The 9065-nt window shown below is 38.3% G+C and overlaps 1 pseudogene; it reads right to left on the reverse strand.

The window, feature by feature from the left end:
• Positions 1-2600: 2600 nt before the first annotated feature.
• The window catches only part of LOC107710175 (uncharacterized), an 11827-nt pseudogene continuing 5362 nt past the window's right edge, over positions 2601-9065 (reverse strand).

A 9065-nucleotide genomic window follows, 5' to 3' on the forward strand; every position in this document is an offset into this window, starting at 1 on the left:
ATAAAGAATCATTGTCTGGTGTCATATAACTTTAAAGTCAAAACCTTTGCCAAAGATCCTTGCTACCTAGCTCGTAGCTTACTTATCAGAGAACGTATTATCCTGTGGCCAAGGAAAATACACAGTCAGATTAAGATACACTGATATTAACGTCTCGCTGGACGACCGTTGATAAGGTGTAACTATTGAAATTTGAAGTCAGTTCTAATCAGGTGGACTTCGAATTTTCAGATCCGAGTCCTTTCAAACCCTGAATGAATTAATAATAATTAATTCCCTAAAATTACGTAATCAAAGTCATTACAATTATTAATATTATTTAATTTATCTTCTTCTTATTATTTTTCTGAAAGTATGTGCATCACAGAAGATCATTTTCTTTAGTCTTGTCCTTATACGAACCTGGATAATTTTGACTCATTGTAAATAACCTAAATATTGATGTATTACATAAGCCAAAGGCCTAGAACTTCTGACATCTGTGTGGTTAGAAAGTGAAGAAAAAAGCTATTCAGACTTTAAATCTATTACTCTTTATGTGCGTGTGTAGATTCTCCTCTTCCTCTGACATCTGCTTTCACTTTCACAGATACTTGGTTAGATTGCGTTACTGCTGACATCACCACCTTTAGCTTCAGCCAGTCCCAGTCACTCCAGACCACCATATTTAACCCTCTACGAAAAGTTTTTCTTATGCCCCATTTTCAGTACATGTTTTTTAAAATGAGTTCAACCAATTAAAATGTTTGAAAAGTATCAAAGAACAGTCCAATGAGTTGTGGGAGTCACTATCAAGCACCATTTGAAGGTGGGACGTCCTGTTCTGACACATGGTCACAGGAGCACATGGTGTGAGAAGGCAAGATTATTTGCTTTAGTAATCTTATTTAAAATGACATGAACTGTACATAAAAAGGTGTAGAGAAGACTTTTGTAAGGTTTTATGATTTTTTTTTATTTTGCATGTTCAGAAATTCAGTTTTTCTTTTCATTGCCTCAGGGCAACGTTGTGCGATAAGGGGTAAGGAAGCAGGGGTCCATGGCTCCCATCCCTAACCAGAATTTCCCATTGACAATACATACAGACAAATAATGTGTGGCAAAAAGGGAAGATGCGAGGTTCCTGGGTGTGTAGGAACACCCAAAGTGATGTGCAAAAATTGTAACATGCACCTCTGTTTCACAGCAGAGAAGAAGCGCTTCTTGAAGTTTAACACGGAGTAAAATCTCATTCCATGAACTACATGATATGACACGACACACTACATCAGGGCTGGGAAACTTCGGTCCTGGAGGGCCACTGTCCTGCAGAGTTAGCTCCAACCCTAATCAAACATATCAGAACCAGCTAATGAATGTATTTTAGGGCCTGTTTACACCTGGTAATTTCATGCGTTTTCGCTGATCGGATATCTATCTGATTTGTTAAAACGTTTCCATTTACACTTGGCCACATAAATGTGTCGACGCAAAACGGATATAAATCCGATCTTCAGTTCCCGCACTATATTTAAATTTAACGGAGTTCACATCAATTTCAAGATCAAAGACCGCAATAGGAGAGCACACGGCATCAGCACTGGAAAGATAAGTTTGTCTTACTACTTTTAATGAAGATGATTGTGTGTTGACCATCTGCGTCTTACTTTCAGTTTCATTCGCGGCAGTTTGCGCGTCGGCTTGCTGAAGAGATACTCAGTTACTCGTCCGCAGCGATGTTTGTTGCATTAACGCAGTCTGACTAATGTCATATAGCCTATAACACGCTCTCACACGTTTATTTTAACATTTTGGGAGGAGTAAAATTTACATATGTGGTTTCAACAACCAGATGCATTTACACTTGTCCAGTTTCGTCTGGAATGCGGCCCAGACCACCTCCTGAAGTTTTGGATTGTATGTCTTGTATGTCTTGCAGTTTCGAATCTCTCTTCATTATTGTTAATTATTTTATTCTAGTGGTTTCTCACCATTGCAACTATCGATGCTCACAATCATTGCTTTTCACTGAATAAATAAATAAATACATGCATACACCTATTTAAAATTAGGTCGAGTTGTAAGTATAATCAAATTGTCTGTACAAATAATTTCAACACTTTTTTATATATAAATATTGTCTAGTTGAATCTCATTTAACTTAAAATTAAGTGGAAATTAGTAAATTATCATGAGTTAAAGTAATGGAAAAAACATGCTGACTTATTGATCATATCATATTTTACAGCGTATCATGTAATATTTTATCATTTATAATACAACTTGCTTGCGTTTCATAGCATCAGTAAAGATGCTGCTGCAGACATCTAGTGGTGAGAAATATTAGCATTCCAAACATTGTGTGAATTAATATTAAGAACTGTATTTAATTTATGGACTTAGCAGTCCTCTGACACTTTATGAAGTTATATTAGGCCACACCTAATATTACACCTACACCTGATACAAGTTAACGAATATTTTTCGTCAATGAAATTAACACTGGGTGGACCTTACTGAAGATCCAATCATTTTCAGTTTTCACATACAACTTTATTGTGGTCAACATTGAGGAACAGAGAATATTTGAGACTGTAAATGAAGAGCATCAAAGCAAATAATCAAATATATGCATATTTCTTTGAATAATTTACTTCAAAGTCAACATTCCTTCTCTGTTTTCTGGTGTTTGTATGAACACATTCACTTGGCACAGCTTCCTTCCACGTCACATCCTTCTTGTGCAGTTCAGACCACAGCAGCGTCATGTCAGAAAACCCTCGTTCCACCAAAGCAGACTGAAGCTGAAATGAGCAGATATTTTAAAACTGGATTCAATGTGATTTGGTTTCAGATTTCTGTATGTTTCCCTCTCTCACCTGTGACAGGAGCTGGAGGTTCAGACAGACTCAAACTTCAGTTTCATCTTCACAGGAGTCTTCTTGGAAAAAAGGATCTAAAAGGGCACATGAGCGTAAACATAGAAAGGAAAAGAAAACGCTAAATGCAAATAATAAAAACATAAAATGCATTGTGACCACAATATCTACAGCAATTTGGTGCAAATGCATCTGTCACTTAAGATTAAACGGATGCAGTGAGAGTTTGTGTAGTGATCCTCAAAAATCATGAACAAAACTATGCCAAGTAAAAAAACAAACAAAAAAAAAACACCTAGATGACATTAAATACAGGTTCACTTGCAATAAGGATGGACATGGTTTAATGTCAAACACAAATGCATTTTATGTAGTAAATTGTTGAAAGCTGAGAGCATGCAACATATTTCACATTTTCAAATACCATAAATTGCCAAATTTCAACTATTGTGAAGCCGTTATTGGTTTCCTAAAGCACTAAATCTGCTTGTTTGATCCCACCTTCTCCATAGACCTCCACCTCACATAGAGTAAGATACTTTGAATCTCCAGGAATGAACAGATTCACATATTGACCCTCCAAATCGTTACATGTGTAGGTGGAGGAAACACCAGCTGAAATGCTAGAAATCACAGCGCATCTAAAGAGAGACAGAGAAAACCTAATTTAGACTTCTAGTCTTTCTTCATATATGATTTCAGGGATTAATTATGGATTTTAAGCCACTGAAAGAGGATCTCACGTGGGATTGTTGTTGCCGTTGTTCTCCAAAGAGTTTCCGATTCGAATCTCCGCTCCGTTTATTCGTTCTGGACAGCAGTCTAGTCTGTTTGTGATAACGACTCTATTAACTCTGTACACAGAACTCAGATCCACTCTCCACCATGGGTTAGTCTGATTATTGGTTGAGGAACACGATGACCACGACTTTCTGAAACCAGGATTGAAATCAATGGCCTGTTCAGCAGACCAGTGGCCATAGGTTGATGACTGTGTGACGTTTTTTCCTGTTGCCAAATTACCTGGAAGATGTCATAGTGTCAAGAAATGGTTTTAATCAGCATATTTTATATTTGTATCAGGACTGACGGCAGCTGCAGTGACGTGTTGACTTTACCATTTGGTGATTGGCTCTTTTATTTAGAAGCAGTGTTGCCAGATTGGAAATGTCCAAGTATCGTACCAGAAGCTCAAAATGATCGTATTTGGAAGAAAATGATCGTATACGAGTCAAACGTACATATTACAGCTATTTATCTAAACCAACAGCCTTTTGACATGACCTGCAAATTACCACAATAGATTTATCGCATTTAGAGTGTCTGTAATGAGCCAATTTCATGTATGAGTATAGAAGCCGTATGATTGCAACTACCATCATTTGAAGTGTCACAAAATTCTGAAATTATCGTACATTATGGGATTTTTTTTCATTATTGATCGTACATCGATCGTACAGAGGTCAAAATTATCGTACAAATATGATAATTATCATACGTCTGGCAACACTTTTTAGAAGGCAGGACTCATTCCACCAAAATGTGGATTTTGCTGGCTCCCATTCATTATAATATTTGAGCAAGGTCTGGGTATGCCTAAAGTCTTTGGACCTGATCATGACTAGAACTATGCCTAAAAAACATCTCAGGTTACGTATGTAACCCTGGTTCCCCTTCAGGAACTCGAGCTGCGTCGAGATTCGCTTTGGGAACGCCCTTGCGTGACCGCGTTCTGAAGCACGTGTCAAATAAGTCCAATGGAGCAGCGAGACGTCACGAGCGGGGTGACGTAAGCACCAGAAAGTATAAAAGCGCATCCGGCAGAGCGCAAACCAGCTTCTGCTCTTCAGTAGCGCTCTGTGTATGTGTCTGTCTATTTACTGTTGTCTGTCCGCACAAGCACTCATATATATATAAGAAAACAATGAAAAAGTCTATGGCGAGCGAACACAGAGGAAACTGTGGACTCGCCACCGCAGTCCCTCGCGTACGAGGAGCTCGTGGAGGTTGTGACTCGTGCTGTAGCCAAATTAAATATCGATTGGCCAGCCGAGAAACAGTACGCTCGTCCTAAGAGCAAATTAGATGAGCGTTTCCTGAACGCGAGGTCACAGCCTTCACGACGGTGCCTTCCGTTTTTTCCCGATCTCCATGCCGAGGTGTCAAGATCGTGGAAACCCACGAGCACAGCCGTCGCTCCGCCTTGGAAGCCTTGGCCACTGCGAGGAATGCTAGTGACGGCTTTCTCTTCAAAGAGAGCCCTCTGAGAGCGAAGCAAGGCAGTAACAACTGTGTCAGAGCGTGGTCACAGAAGGCGTGACGAGGCGTTCCTGAAGAGGAACTCAAATTCACCTGGTAAGGGTTTAGACCAGGTTGTTAAGTAGCTCTGAATTACCTGGAATCACATAGACTCCCACTTCACAGAGAGTAAGAATCTTTGAAGTTCCAGGAATATTCACAGTAACGTAACGTCCCTCCATCCCACGACACGAGTAGCTGTAGGTAGCTCCTGCTGGAATAGAAGAAACTACAGCACATCTGGAGAAAGACAAAAGAGTGAGTCGCTCCTGTGTTTTTGTTGCTCAATGTATGATTGTATAAATGTATTTAATATGATTGACTCTTTCTTGTACAACACAATGCATATTTTAAAATTGGATATTTCCTCCAACTTTATGTAACACATGAAGTGTTGCACTATTTTTTTTTATTTTGCAGCTAAGCAAATGTGACATAATTTGTCATGACAGTGAAGTGTTATTATTACACATAGAAAATAAAGTTTGCTGTTTTTATCCCTCTTGCCTGTGTGACGCTTCAGAAAGAAACGGTGTAACTGAATGTGGTAACCAATTTTTTTTTTTTTTCTGGAACAATGTTGTATTTGATTGTAGGTGGTGGTAGTTCATTTTGTGATCACTGGAGGTATGGTCTCGTGCTCTGAAGGAATTGCCAGTGTGACGCAAGCTGCCATCTTAGAAAGTTAATAACCATCAACCGTCTCATCAAGTATGTAAACCGATGTTTTCTGCACTGATCATTGCCATGGCAAAAGAAACAATAATTTACCTGAGCTGTGAATCTGAGTTTGCAGTCTATATTGAATCTGATGAAGGTTAGCTCCTCAGTCTGATAACAATAAGAACGAGCACCAACACAGATGTTCCAGACACATAAAGATAACGGAGTGCTAACAGAGGCCAGTATCACTTATACAATTACTACTGATGACTCTAGGAAATGACCCCCCACTATATAACACTGTTAACCACTGCTATCAATTTTAACACTTTTAGACTTTAAAAATAACAACTAATTTAAGTGAACTTAAAACAATATTAACATAAATCCATTATAATGTCCTATTTAGCTACATGTGCCATTCAGCAAGTAGGAAATATACAGAAATTGAATAAAGTTATCAAACACTAAATTCCAAATTAAATATTGATGCATCCTTAAAGCTAAAACGGTTATTGGTTTGCTCTTTGTTTCGTTTGTTCTTTGAATAACTGACATCAGAGCAGCTGGGGTTATTAAGTTATTTTGGTTGCTACTACTTTAAGAGCTGCCGCTGCTGAATGTGGAACGGATCTGACATGCTTCATATTTTCTCACAGTGCTAACCGCATCTGTGCATGCAATTGCAGAGCATGTGCTACGAGCCCATTATAACGGCAGACATGACAGGAAGATTTTACTGACATATAGCCTGACAACATCTTATCTGACCGCAGTTCACTGTTGTTCTACTGAAGCTCCTGGCCACCTGTACTGTTTCCTCACTCGTTTGACTAGCGCCTGGTGCTGAGGCGAAGTGGAGTGTATATCTGAAAAGTGTTACGTTTGATGTGGTCATAAAGTTGTTCTGCATCTAATCACCTGTGTTAACGCGCTAATTTTGACAGCACTACTATATATACAGTAGTGGCCAAAATTATTAGAACACTAGTATTTTCACCAGCAAATTTTTTTTTAATTCAGTTATTTATATATTTTGCTGTAGTGTGTCAGTAGGAAATATCAGTTTACATTTCCAAACATTCATTTTGCCATTAATTGTAATAATCCAGTGAGATTTGAGTCTGACAACAGCCAGTGCTCCACACAGAGATCTGATCTCATCATCATCCAGTCTATCTGGAAAGACTTGAAGAAACAAACTGACTTGAAGAACAAACCGAGAAAGACTAAATCCAGAAGAACTGTGGCAAAATCTCCAAGACGCTTCAAGAAATCTACCTGCAAAGCTACAGTACTCTTAAATGTTTTAGGCACTTGTGTATAAATGCTGTAAAATGGGGATGCTGTCAAAAATAATGTCATAAATAAATTTTCCTTATCAATTAACATCTATTAACTAAATTAAATCAACATTACCTTTGCGATTAAAGCAGCTTTTGCCCTCAGTGCACTTACGCATAGTTTTTCAGGTAGCTTTGCAGGTAGGTTTCTTGAAGCATCTTGGAAACGTTGCCACAGTACTTCTGGATTTAGTCTGTCTCAGTTTTTTCATATACAGTATATATATATATATATATATATATTGAATATATTGTGTATGTTTGTGGGTTAATAGTGGTATAAGAACACATATGTATGTATGTATAAAGATACTGACCAACTGGCCAGAAGACTCACACTGGGTTGCTGAAAAGATCTGAAGAATTGTTTCCAACCCGAATCTCTGACCCATTTATCCTGTTGCTACAGCAGTCGCGTCTGTTAGTGATGGTCACTCTGTTCACGCTGTACGTTTTCAGCAGATCCAGCTTCCACCACGGGTCACTCTGTAAGTCTGTATGAGTACAGCTGGAGTTCAACCCATCCAGAGCGTTTTGGGCATACCAGTTGTAATCTAACGTCGACTGATTGGCTGTGCCCCATGTTGCTATGTTCACTGGAATATGTTCAAGGGGGAAAAAATACCCTATTTACAAATATTAATTTCTATTTTGACTGGATTTTTACATGTAATCTAAATAAAATATAAGCTTCTGCTTTTAGAAGTATAGTAAAGTATAGTATTGTAAAAAGCATGAAAAACTTGGGTTCAAAAAGAGTTTCTTGAGCAGAAAAATAAGCATATTAGAATGATTCTGAAGGATCATGTGACACTGAAGACTGGAGTAATAATGCTGAAAACTGTAATAATATTTCACAATATTACAGTTTATTTATTTATTTATCCCAATTTAATAAAGGGGTCATATGATGCGATTTCAATTTTTCCTTTCTCTTTGGAGTGTTACAAGCTCTTGTTGCATAAAGAAGATCTGTAAAGTTGCAAAGACTAAAGTCTTAAATCTCTAGAGATATTTATACCTCCTTCGTCGAATCCGCCGGGCGCCGCTCACTCAAGCCTCTGTGTGTTTCGTTATGAAAGCGAAACTACTTTGTTTGGCCTGCCAAAAGAGGACATAATGTTTCTATAAAGTGGGGCAGTTCCAACTTTGCAAGGACAGTCTGGCGCTTCTGACTCACAGCCTGTAAGTACGTTTTTTATATTTAAAGAATTTGCCAATGATGACTCAAACGCGAGTTTGAGCAGTGTAGGGTAGCGCTTGTTGTTTGTCATTTCTCCGATCACAAAAGCAGACATGGTTTTATGTTTACGCGGCACAAAACGCAACGCAAAACGCAACGCGAAGCGTAAAAACACAGTATAAGTCATTATAATCAGTAATTATGTCCCCACTGGATGCAACAAATGCCTCGTTTGTAATGGGTTTTATTGGTTTTGTCTCATCGCACTGGGACACATGGAAACACAGTAACATTTCCGTGACACGCTTGAGGTATTCAGCTAATCACAACACACTGGATAGCTGGCCAATCAAAGCACACCTCGCTTTTCAGAACGATGAACTTTGTAAAAATCGAGGCGTTTCAGAAAGGCGGGGCATAGAGGAGAAACAATAATGTACATTATGTGGAAAATAATGTGCTTTTTGAACCTTAAACCGCATAAACACATTTCATTACACCAAATACACAAAATAATGTTCTTTTTAGCAGCATCATATGACCCCTTTAAAAAGAAGAATTAATAGTTGTCCATTTCTGGATAAATATTGCATAAAACCACCATACTATGCTGCTTATGTTTATCACGCTGTAAAAAACTTAGGCACAATGTAGGGTGTTGTGGGGATTCGTAAATGACAACGGGCACCAGGATGCAAGATTAAATCATTTAAATCATTT

The sequence above is a fragment of the Sinocyclocheilus rhinocerous genome, unplaced genomic scaffold (assembly GCF_001515625.1).
Source record: "Sinocyclocheilus rhinocerous isolate Xijiao unplaced genomic scaffold, SAMN03320098_v1.1 scaffold207, whole genome shotgun sequence".
NCBI lineage: Eukaryota > Metazoa > Chordata > Actinopteri > Cypriniformes > Cyprinidae > Sinocyclocheilus > Sinocyclocheilus rhinocerous.